A 13,059-nucleotide genomic window follows, 5' to 3' on the forward strand; every position below is an offset into this window, starting at 1 on the left:
ACAGCATTGGTAAGATTTCAAGTGGACGCAATTTCCTCACCAAGCTACTAGTACTTCTGCATCTCTGAAACCTAAGTATTGAGCTGTCTGCCCATCTCTTCATGTGCAACTCGTTACCCTGTAAGAGCTCTGAAAGTACAGCAAAATGAGAAGAAACCCATACAGTTAAGCTGATCATTTCCAAGACACCACCATTCTGATTTCTCAGTCAGTGGGTTGCTTCTGCAAGAAAAGCTTTATGCAAAAATATTTAAATTTGCCCTCACTGAAATATAGAAAGCTAAATATCTCAATAAGACTTTAATTATTACATTTTCCAGGCTTTGAAAATCTCATTTCTCAATTGCTGTACAGAGACTGACAACATTCAGCAGAATTATTATGCACGCAAATGTATGTAAATGAGATATTAGAACAAATCTAATCTGTTGTTTTGGGATGACATTCTGCCCTTCTATTTCAACAAATTGGGAGAACAGAACAGAACAATACCACAAACTAAAAATATTTTGTGTGCAGAGGATTATTAAGAATTTACTCTCTTATGCCACAAAGTACTCACTGTCCTGAATTCCCACTGGGAGCAGAGGAGCTCAGTATCACACAGAAGCAGGTTCATCAGCGCTCAGTGTTTTCGAGAACCACACAGACCTGAGTTAATGCTTACAACACCAATTTAAAAAATGAAGTTAAATCAGTTCTACAGTTCTCCAGCTTCTGCTTTGTTCTGTCAGACTACTTCACCCTTTGATATGATCTGAACAGCTGCTCCAGATTTAACCCTGTTCTTCCCATAAATTAGTGCTGTAAAGATATAGAAGAGATTTTATCATGCATTTTGTTGGTATGGTAAGAGAACTTCTGAACTGTATCGAAATACCAAACAGGTAGCTGTATTGCCTTTGAAAATAACAGCAACTAAACACTTCAGTCTGACTTGGCTATCCAGGGAACACTATTTTCCTGACCCTTGATGGTATGCTAAGGACTTTGCAGAACAGAGAAGAAATAAGATCATCTCCAAAACATCACCATATCTACATACGAAGAAGCATCAGGAGATAAAAAACAAACTAAACCAAGCAAACAGAACCCCCTCTTGGGTTAATGAAACAATACTTTGAGGAGATCAAGCTCCTGAGCTTCCTGGCAGTGTGGTCAGCATGGGGGATGCGATGGGGTTATTAAAAAAGGAACATGTCAGTGCAGATAACCAGGAGACAGCTGAAAATTGACTCTGCCACAGGAAATCAAAGGTCTGTAGGAAGAAGAGACTCCTGGAAAAGGAAGAATGGAGCCAAATGAGAAATCTGTGGCACTCCAGAAATTCTTGATCAGGTACAACTCAGTGAAAGAAAAACTAAACTGTAGATATATTAAAAATGCAATCTAAATTATAAAATTGTGCCCAACACATGAACAAAGATGATATTTCAGGCTGGCTCATACAGCTGGAACAAAAACACCACCAAAAACATGTGGACAGAAGATAGGGGCATGTTAGAAGATGATGGCTTTCAGAAATTTAAACATTGAGAACTACTAAATAGATATGAGACAAGAAAATTAGTACTGTATCTATTTAGTCTTTTTTTCCTGGTAAGATCTTCCACATAGGACTCAAGTATTAAGCAGGAATGAGAACATTTTTCTTCTACAAGGGGACACTGAAGAGCAGGTTCAAAGACCTGCTTCAGGTCTTTCCTAGTCTGAGGAGTCTGGACTTTCAGAGTTGGCCCCCTTCAGGTGTGGTCTCAGTTTCTAAGTATACTAGAAAATTTACAAAATTTCTTTTTCACTTTTGCCATTAACCTCTTCAACATGGCCTTGCCGATAAAGATATGGGTTTTACTTCTTCCTCCAAACCTTATTTTAGATACAGCACCTGGTGTTAAAAAGCAAGCGTAACAGTTTCCAGCACTGCCAACTGAGCAAGCAAATTAGTCATAAACATTAATAAGGCTCAGAACAGCATTTATGTAGGCAGAGTCAAGCACAAACGTAATCACTATGCAGCTCAGGCCCAGACAGAAGGAAGAAACCCAGGGCTCAACTCCACAAAGTCTGGAAGACATGGAAATACTCCAGAGGTGTCTTTAACAAGTCTTAAGCTTCAATAGTAAACTCTGCACAGAAGCACTTGGGCTCCTGCTCATCCAAGCTTCACAAATACATTTGCAACAGGTCAAGTTCCTGCCATATTGGTAAGGATAAGCACCGACAATTTCACAGCAGCCTGCAAAGGCTTCTACAAGCCTTTTAATCATCTCTGCTCTAATAAAACATAACTGAAAGCTAATTTCTCAGTGGCCCAAGATGGCTGATCGTCTTTCTATGTCTACATGCAGCAAAATCTTTTGCAGTCACAGGCAAATCTGAGACCTAAATAACCACAGACGCTGAACAGCATTATTTAGTAGCTACAGTACGCAGAACCAGCTAACAGAACACATTGCAACTAATTTCAACATACCACAGTGCAGTAATAATATAGTTAAAAGAGAAACAAAGTGCCCATTACTTTTTCTAAGTGACAGAAATCTGAACCCTGCAAGGAAAAAGGAGGGAAAGCAGAGCAGATACCACGTCAGAGCAAGAGACGAACGCTTGGGCCACGGAGGAGGAGGGAGGCATTCAAGGTAGCCTTCCTTGTTTAATTTGCCATCGTAAACCTGACGGAAGGAGAAGAGGTCCATAGCAGATGGCAGACAAAAACAGGCTATCTCATGACAGCTGTAGTGCCAGAAGCGCAACTAAGGGCAGAAAACTGTAATCAGAAAAAATGAGAATTACATTGTTTGACTACAATTCCTATGCTATACAGCTTTGCCATTATTAACGCACAAATTTTTCACTGTATACATTGTTTCTTTGTCCTTGTAGCTAGTATAGCCCATATAGATATGTTCACAACAGATGGATCAAAGCTGTATCTCAATAATATTTTTCTAATTATGGTGGGACTTATGAATCGTTGAAGAATTTCAAAGGAATGACTCCCCACCTAAGGCAAGGGGAGTGTGCATTTCTTTACTCTCATTCAACAACCATCAGAACCAAAAAAGTGAAATTGATAGTGTTTTACTTTAAGCTTCAAATAATTTCATCTCGATAAAATAAAATACACTATGAAAAATTAGGGTTAAAATAACACTGTGCAAAACAACTTCAGATTTGTCATAATTTGAAGACAACCTTTAAAGTTTGAGTTCATGCTCAACTTCATCTTTGTTCATCTCAGTTTGCTCTAATAATTCAGATTTCACCTAGCCCTTTACTGACTTCATTTGAACTGTGTTGTAACTGATTTTGCAATATAAATTGTTGAACAAAGAGTTACGGTTTTGGCAATATACCAACGCATGAATTTTGCGGAAAGTGGTCATAGTGTGGCTCACTGAATGCTAAGCTGGCTTCTCAAATGCCAGAAACACTGATGCCTTTTATAAGGCTGATTTAACAAATGGCTGAACCATGCTTTCCTGATTTCACTGAATCCTAAACAAGAAACTCTGCTAGTAATCATATCGGTGATTTAAAATTTTCATGTAGCTGATTTTTAAATGCATTACCTCTTTATGCACTAGTTAGTAAAAGCTGTTATATATTAAAGCTGTATAATTATCTGCACTTAACCTGCAAGTTGACTGCCATTACTTTACAACTTCCAGCAGAATCAACACACTTCCAGCCTAATATCTGCACATGCCACAGCTAAGATCACAGCTATTCCAATGTGAGTCATGCTAGATATTCTGTTAATATTGCAGCATACACCATGCTTTTCATAAAGTATCCAACAAAACAGCCTTCTGCATTTCTTTGTGAAGAAACAGCATTTGTATGTTCCAGTTTGTATCTTGTTTTTCCTCTGCAAGACAAGTGAAGGGCAGGTCAGGTGACTAATGAAGCTCTCAAAGTTATGTAGATTCCACAGCAACACCGCAGTAGCCCAAAACAGCCCCAGAGATGCTGCAAATTATCTGCTGCAAACACCTCCCTATAGCTGGCTTTAACTGGCTTCCAGGTTTTCATGGCTATTCACTTGATTCTAATTCTCTGAGATATTGTACTAATCTTAGCTATTGATAAAGTTGTAATAAATTGATCTGAATAAAATAGCAGCCCTCAGCAGATGATTTCCTTCATATTAGTTAGAGATAAAATGCTAAATACCCTGTTGACCATGGCAGTTTGCTCAAAGTCTTCTGACCAGAAGGCTTGCTGCTTGCTTTCCATGGACTTTGGGTGAATTATACAATTCATTTACTTGTCAGAGAACCCAGTGCAAAGAAGCAACTTTGGCATTTAGGACACAGGGAGGAAAACAAGAGAAAAATTTTATGGTGGGGAATTATTTCAGCTCAAGGCTTATGCAGTGCATAAAGACCCTTGTGATGGACGTTCATGGAAAATAAAACTGCAGAGCTCTGTGTTGCCAGTAGTTCCAGTCATCGTGGCTGTTACTTCAGCACTTTTCAAAGCATAAGGGAGAGATGCTGCACTTGACTAGACAGTCACCAACACCTGTGAGATGAACCACAGATACAGCTCCACACTCCAACAACGATTTCCTCCAATCTCTTCGTCATTACAGCCCAGTAAAAATAGGAGCCAATCTTCTCCGATTTTTGCTTGCTTTGATATTTTACACACCACAGAAAGTCACTGTTTGGAATCTGCAGCACTTTGTTTTTCCTTACCCCCTTGGCTACTTAGCACACATGCTTGTATCACCATCCTTACACAAGAACCAGATGTTCCCCCAGACACCAATCAACTTCAATCAGACCGAGCTGAAGCTTGTTAGACATGCATTTACAGGGCCAACCTGTACACATGCACCCATCTTCTGTGAAATTATGAGAAAATTTCAGGTTTGGAGTGGGGAAGACTATATTTGAGATTACTTAATTCCATAGTCTTTTGTAAAAGAAAAAAATCACTTCATATGAAAGCACAACTGTGGAACACTGATTAAGGTGAGCACCAAGGCATCTAATTGCATCTGTAATTTAATGCTGCTAAATAACAGACCGGGGAGACTGATACTTACCTGGTAATTTTACCCGTGTAAATAAGTGCAAAACCAGAATCAGTATTGTCTCAGCTTGAGTACACGCTCAAGCATGTCAAATCTCTGAAGTAAAATGAGGCTTGTATGACTCAAGGTTTTTGCCTTTAGCTTACTTAGAAAAAACTGATCATTGTGAAGGCAGTCAAGTTTTCTGAGCCCACTTAAAACTGTACACGATCAAGAAAGTCCCTGATCTGTCAGATTCTGAGCAGAATGTTATATTTAACCAAAGCCAATAATCAAGTTAAAACACTGAAGTACTGAAATGACAACACCACTAACGGAACAGCAGTAACAAGCTTTTTCTTTTAAGCAACTTACTAATTTAAGAACAAACTGGAAAGCTGCTTTGGCTATGGTTTTCACTTGGTTCTGGTAAAAGTTTGCACCCTCCTGTTTAGACTTTTCCACCCAAGAAAATATGCAAGGGAAATAGTGAAACAGTGAAACTAACAGCAGTCAAAAGAATGGCTAAACTTTACATGTAGCTACAAAATACTTGAAGAAAAAACACACGCAGATGTTCCCACCTCCAGTGAACTTTCTATTTTATGTGGTAACTAATATTCACCAGTAACTTGCCTGGTAACTACAGAAGACAACATTTTTAATATATCATGACCTTTCAGCATATAACTGAATCCTTAAATACATTTAGTCACTTCAATTCATCCAGAACAGCATTCTACTCCCTGAGCAACCCTAATAAAGGGAGGTAAAAGGAAGCATCCTAACACATCTGCATTTAAAATAACTTGCTTCAAACTTTCTCTGTAGGCAGTGAGAAATGTGGTTACGCTGCAAGCAGATCATTGCTAGAGATTAATTTTTGAGTCACTGTGATACCTTAATTTGTTTTGTTCTGTTTCTTATATGCTGCTCTGGCTTTTTCATCAACTTGAAATATTTTAAATAAAAATACCTGTAATACAAAATCTGTTTTTGGAGCAGTTTGAAATCCTGTTTGCTCTTTGCTTTTGTGATTTTAACAGCCTTCACAAAGGGTCTCCCAGTTCGTAGCTACATCTTTGGAAGTGACTGAATGGGTTGTGAAAAAACAGTATCACTCTTTACTCAAAAAAAGGATATCAAGTCCTAAATCTTTCACCACCATCACTGTTCTTAAAGAGATGCATTCTTTATTTTGCATCCTGAAAAGCTGCTGCCTGCTATTAGACAGGTTTTTACTTCTGCCCAAGCAGGATCTTGTTAGCTAGGGAAAGTAGTTTAAGTACCATCTATGCTGCAAATGGGAACAGGTTTATGAGTAAGCAAAGGACAAACATGGGGACTATGGCAGAGCTCGGACTCCAGCGCACTCCTGACAAGTCTTCCACTTCCAGGTTTTAGGAATGAAATACCTTTGCAGAATGAATCAATGAACAAGCGAGATTTTACTTATTCTACTTTATAGAGCAGAAGATGTTTGATTTCTGTGCAGCTACTTTTCAGTTTTGATTGTTTTTAGGTGATCTGAAAGGGAATTCACCAGGATTTTGAGAAGCACACACAATAGGAATAATAGAGTAAATACGACAGAACTGAGAGCCATATCAAAGAACGCTGCTGCATTCCTGAAGCATTTATTTGGATTATACCTGAAGAGTCCACCCCTGTTTTCCAGAATGTGCCTTAGGAAGCAATCCCAAGTTTGGGAAGAGGAACTACAGGACTCAGAAGGGTTAAGGAAGAACGAGAGGTAGCAAGTCCTGAAGCAGCATGTGCACTCTGGATCATGTGATAGAGAGGGGCTATGCCACAGCGCATTAACCCGATTTTCACAGCTTCTATCAGCCCTGCGACAAAGGGCTCCCACGCTGCCTGCACGCACCACAGACATCTACCGCTACGAAGGAGAACGTGCACGCTGCTAGGACGGCTGAACACCTCCCTCTTCCTCACACGCATGGGGGAGATTGCAGCTGTCTCTTTCAAAATCACTTGCAAGAGTGGTTTGTAAGCAAGCTACATTCATATACCAGATATTCCATTTTGATGTTCCAAAGATTTTTAGAAAGAGGCATTTATACCCAGGTACATCAGAAATTTTAGCCATCTCTGACAGTTGCTTTGCTGAAAGCCAAGCTTATAGTCATAGACTATGGGTCTATGCTCCAGGTACAAACCAGAAATGTTAATTTGGTGGTCCAACAGCTTCACAGTCTGCCCTCTTTCCCCCCATTACCTCCATCAGTTTGTTACGCCAAAGGAAAAATCTTCTTGGACAAAACCTAAATTTGGGGTCAGCTCCGATATAGTGTAACTGCTGTACAAGGCTTCTCCAACAGACTGAAATACGCAAATTAGACATCAGACAAGGTGTACTTCCCCAAACTGGGACCTGAACCAATGCAGCATTTCCTCGGGTACGCCCCTTCAGGCCTGTAGCGTACATCTTTCATATCATCTGGCAGAAAAATGATGCAACATGCAAAAATAAAAAACAGCTGGTAACTCAGGCAACTCTACAGAAGGACATCTGGACATGGAAGTCTCTGGATGATTTAGCCCCCAAAGAAGGCCTTTTGCTTCCACAGAGTCTCATAAAGTAAAAAAATATAACCTTCATTCCACTTGGATGAACAGTCTGTTTCAGCACACGAACATGAACCCCTAAGGGCTTTTGTTTGTTTTCTAAATTAATTGTCAGTATGCCCACCCCACAGGAATCCAAAGGCCAGGTTCATTCCTGAGTTTCAGAAGCGGGACTATGTTCTTTTATTGCCCTAAATCTATAGAGAATCTATGCTGCTCCTAGGGCTTCTTGCACATCTCACCAGGCAACTGCATGTCTGCCTTTTGATTTCTGCTAGCCATTACCTACCAAAATATCCAGTATTCACCCTAACCTTCATTTTTATGCCAATTCATTTCCCTTAACTGGCCTGCATTTCAAGATAGCGCTAATCTTCTAAAGGTGCAATCCATAGAGACATAAATTAGCATGCTAACATAGCTGTAGTGCTGAAAAAAGGAGGAAACATGCTACATAGAAGATAATGTAGCAGCAAAAAATCTCAAAATGAGATGTTTTCACCAGACTCAAATAACTGACAGTGTTATTAGATACAATATAAGTCAAGCAAATTGTTATTCTAGACAGATGAAGAAAAGAACCCACTATGTATCCGGTAGCTTTAAAATAGGCTCTCAAGCCTAAGGAAGAGAACACAAAACAGTTAACACATTCAAGTGTGTAATATATAATAAATGACCCTGCAGTGAAGAAGCAGGAGCTTTTCTAATGGGGCAGTTCCTCAGCTACCACAGACAGGCTCCCTCTATCTGCACAGCATCCAGATGCAATACAGGCATAAGGTGACGGTAAATAGCTTCCCACCGCACTTTCCCCCTAGACCCTGTCCCAACCTATCCTCAGCGCCTTGAGCCAAGAATTCCTTCTCCCGCAGTAGCCACCTGGCAGCCTGCGGAGCCCCGGGAACACGGGGCAGCTTTCTCGCTCTGACCTGCAGTGCCCAGCTGCGTCCTGGGGGACCCTCGCCGCAGTGGGACCGGGCCGGCTCGGCTCTTCCCGGGAGCATGCTCCACGCGGGCAGAACGGTCAGGGCTCCCCTGCAAGCCCCCAGCAAGCCTCGGCAGAGCCTAGGCAGAGTGGCAGCTGCTCCCAGCCAATATCCAAAACATCCCCAACAGAGAAGATCATCCTCCTGATATAGCTCACATCACAATTTCAAAAAACAGGTGTTTTCTAAAGATTCTTAAGCAATGAAAAAATTATTTTTCCTAATACTGTTCTAGGAAAAAAACTGCCTTAAATTAAAAGACATGCACACAATCCAGAAAATACCAGCCCAAATTGTTAGAATTCTGCAAAGTTACAGCTATTTGAAAACAGTGTTGAAGTGGGGAAGGCTGGACAAATTGAAACAAACTACAAGCTACAATCCCAGCTTATAAGAGAAGAACATCTAATATCTAAAATGCCTCAACAACTTTCTTAATTTGGAAAAACAGGACTTTTTGTGCTGTTTTGGAGAAACTCATAAAAGGATTACAAAATGCTGTTTAAGGGTTGGGAAGGGAGAAGTGGACTCACTAAAAAGAGGAAAATAATTCCAGATACAGGTTCCTTATAATATGGCTTGGTCTACTCTTATCACATATTTTGAACAAATTTCATCTTTGAGTTTAGAACAGAATTTTTAAAGTTTATGACTCAAGAAAAAACTGCTATAACAATACTACTGTCATGTACAGTTCAAGGGATGTGGAACAACAGCTTTAAGAAGGCAATATGTCATGTAGATATTCTTCCAAAATCACTGTCAACTCTACTTGTAGGATATGTTTTGCTTTCCCTACATGAAATCTTTGATCAAACACCAGTCTGCTCCCTTCCCTTTTAAATATGCAGAAAGAGAGAAAGCCTTAACAGCCCCTCTCCAAGCCATAGGCCATACCAGCTGAGGACATGGCAAAGCAATCAACAAGTCTCATATCCACCTGCTCGTTAAGACCACCACTTGGTTAAGCAGCAAAAAGCCACCTTGCATAGAGGGCACTATTCAATACAACTGGTTTCTCAGTAGCAAGAGCAGTCACAAGTGCTGCTTCTCAGTCAAAGGGCAGATCCATCAATAACAGGCTCTTAAATTTGTTTGTACACATAGCAGATGCTATAGCAGAATACAGTTACTATCAGGAAAAAAAAAAGAAAAAAAAAGACATGCCAAAGCATTGGCAGCCATTTCTGCCAAGCGATCCAAGTCAGCTAGGTGAAGGTGATATATTTTATCAGACCAGTTGATATAGTTGGGAGAAAGGCAACCTTCTTCAGGTCTTTTCCCAGATGCCTCCCTAATATTCTTAAGGCCAATGAATCTCCCTGCTCACACACGAAATAAAGGAACTACAGTTTTAAATTGTCAGACCAAAGACAGGCTGTCATGCTTCATAAATGTGGAAGAATGGTTAAGCGAGAGAGGGCATGATCTCTTAGAAGTGAGCAATCCTGCCTTCATGATGAAGGGAGGGCCTCACGTCTCAGCGAACTGTCCTTGAACATTCCTAGACCATTACAAAAGGGGAAGGCAAGTGGTGGTAAACAAGTAAAGGAGGGGGCCGACAAACCCCTCCACGTGAACAGCAACTTTGCGCCAATCATATATCCGCTTTATGCGCATGGACAGAAACTGTAGCCAATCATGCAGCTATTGCTAGCACATGCTCTATCGCCTGTCTATATATACTCTGTGTAAGCTCTAATAAAGGGAGAACGACCATACTCATATTGAGACTCATCGTTACTCCGGGCCCGTCCCCCCACTCCGACATCTGGTAGCAGAGGATGGTTTACTTCCGTGACTACCGACATCTGGTAGCAGAGGATGGTTTACTTCCGTGACTACCGACACATAAACTCAAGTTGCTCATTTTGGGTACAAACTCTGAAAACTTAACTTTCCCCAAAATTCACCTGAAACAAAGACCATGAGTCCACCCACAATGAAAAGAGAGCCAGTAAGCAAATAAACTTGAAGCTAATAAGAGGCCTCTTTTTGATAGGGTTCAACTGCAAAGTTAACCCAACCTAGGAGAACACATTTTTCACATCTACTTTATTCTGTTTCTATTAATTGTTGGCAGAAAATGAAAGCCTCAGATACAGCTCCAGGCAGACTCTTTCAGTGCTCCTCCCAAGAGGAATCTTTATTCAATTGATAGAGCTCATTCCTTAGAATGGCACTGTAATTAATGCTAATACTTTTGTAATTACTAGCTATAACTTCAAGATATGCTAATTTCTGGATGAATATCAGGGAAATGCATTGAAAGCAGAATATATCATACTGTAAAATACTGAAAAAAGTGGTGGCAGTTCTCATGTGAAGTATTTCAAAGTGGACTGCAAGGGAGAGAAAAACAACGTGCAACACGGGAAAAATCTTGCTGTGCAGGCAAGCTGAGACAGCCTATGGAAGACTAAAGAGATCTTATTCATACTTAATTTGTCATCCATCCAAAGAAATGGAAGGTAGTATACAAAAAAGAACAAACTTGCATAACAAAAAATCTATTTAAGCTTTAGAACCATGACAATCTTAGTATCAAACACTAGCAGGATTGTTTCTCAGTCCATTTAGGACTCCTGGTCAGATCCTAAGCTGTCTAGCCAAAAGGTCAGCCTTCTCATGTGACAACTAAGACACAAGGTACATTGTAATGTTAACAGTTTTGCACCCTTTTCTTTTGGGAGGGAGGGAGAAGGCAACCAGCTGAAACACTTTTCTTCATATGCAATCTTGGAATATTGATCACAGCATTGGTTTTGATAATCGGATAAATACAACCACTGCCACTCCAAGCTACTAGCAACTGACACACCAACACCAGTGGTCTCCAGGAAGAAGCTAAAAACCAGGCCACAAGTGAACTTCATTCTCACATCTTCATCAAATTTAAAGAGTAGCCTGATAGAAGTCTGTGGTGTCTTAGCTGGGAAGTTCAGTCTCCGACACCCTTAACACAGTAGATGTTTTTAGCATCTGAATTTAGTAGTATAAATCAGAAGTAAAAAAAAAATAATAATAATAGGGCTCAAGTAGGTCTGCTACACAAGGGAAACTCTGAAAAGGAGTCAGTTGCAGTTCATCTGCAACTGAAAAACACATGAATGTGCTGCAGGACAAAATTAGTTGACAGCTTACTTCAGCAGTATATTACAGCAGAGCACAGAGTATCCTTACATAAACAAAAGGCTACTTGGTCAAAAATCTTTATATCCGTCAACATTCTAAGTTTTTCCAGAATACACAAAATCTGAACTTCAGAAAAAACTTAAACATATTTTTCAAAGGAATCAATGTCAGATGACTCTAATAATCTTTGTGATACTCAGGTTCTAATACTTAAAGCTTACAGGTATAAGTAGACTCAATGTTGTACTTAACATGAAGCCCCTTCTCCAGACCAGCAAATTCCATATTCAGTAATGGGGCAACCTAGTATCTGAATACACAGTGATCAAAATGTACAAGCAAAGCAGAGATTGAAACAGTAACATTCAAGGTAAGTTTCCCAGTTATAAAAGCAGAACAGAAGGTATCATTTATCATTACACTGATTTTCAGTATTTGAAAATCTTGTTTAACACGGCTTTCAAGATACAGCTCTGTTAAAAAAAAGCACAAAGAATCACAAGAGATGATGCAGCCAAAAAATAGTGGTGAATTTTTCAGCAGTAAACTCATCCCCAACTCGACCTTCTCATGTATGATTGGTCCTCACTACTGACAAGAGATATTTTCCAGAATTACAGATTGTAACATTGCTACAGTGAATCAATTCTGCATCTTCTTTGTTTAGCACTTCATTCTTTAATCCCTCTTTGATTAAAAGAGCATAAAAAAATAGAACTCAGTTTCACAGTGCTTCCTATCTTTATCAAAGAGTTTATCCCCCAATGAACAAGCCTGCAAAGCTCTTTAGGAAAAACTGGTTATAACTTGAGTTAAATCAGAAAGCTCGTTTTTCAGAAGGAGCACTTCAACTAAATTGATCTGGGAAAGAAGAGAGGTAAGACAAGACAAACACTGCTTCTTGGTATCATCAATGAACCAACATACCTAACATGCCACAGAACAGACTGCCATTCCAGTGAGTGCTTTTTCCGCATAGGCTAGACAAACTCAAAGAAACAGCAGTGACTCCAGATCCACGTGGCAGCCCTGCTGACCTAAATCAGATTCAGTCAACCAGGCACTGTAGTTCAGTCTCATGCTAGATTTAGTGTTATCATAGCCTCTCAACAGCCTAAAATATCCACCACTCCATTCACTCAAACTCCAAGTCCTCATTTTTATAAAATACGCAATAAAATGAGAGGAAGAAGAAAGCCACCTAAGTAAATACAAGGTGTTGTTGCAGCAGTTCCTAGCCAGGGCTACTCCAGCTGCTGCTCTTTACATCATTCCTTGTTTGTCTGCGGTGCACCATCCTACCAACCTAATGCACTTCAAAAG

General features: G+C 40.0%; 1 protein-coding gene across 5 annotated transcripts in view; it reads right to left on the reverse strand.

The window, feature by feature from the left end:
* TMCC1 (transmembrane and coiled-coil domain family 1) overlaps positions 1-13,059 on the reverse strand; it is a 198,376-nt gene that overhangs the window by 89,354 nt on the left and 95,963 nt on the right. The window lies entirely within an intron of this gene.

This window comes from Apteryx mantelli, chromosome 12 (assembly GCF_036417845.1).
Source record: "Apteryx mantelli isolate bAptMan1 chromosome 12, bAptMan1.hap1, whole genome shotgun sequence".
NCBI lineage: Eukaryota > Metazoa > Chordata > Aves > Apterygiformes > Apterygidae > Apteryx > Apteryx mantelli.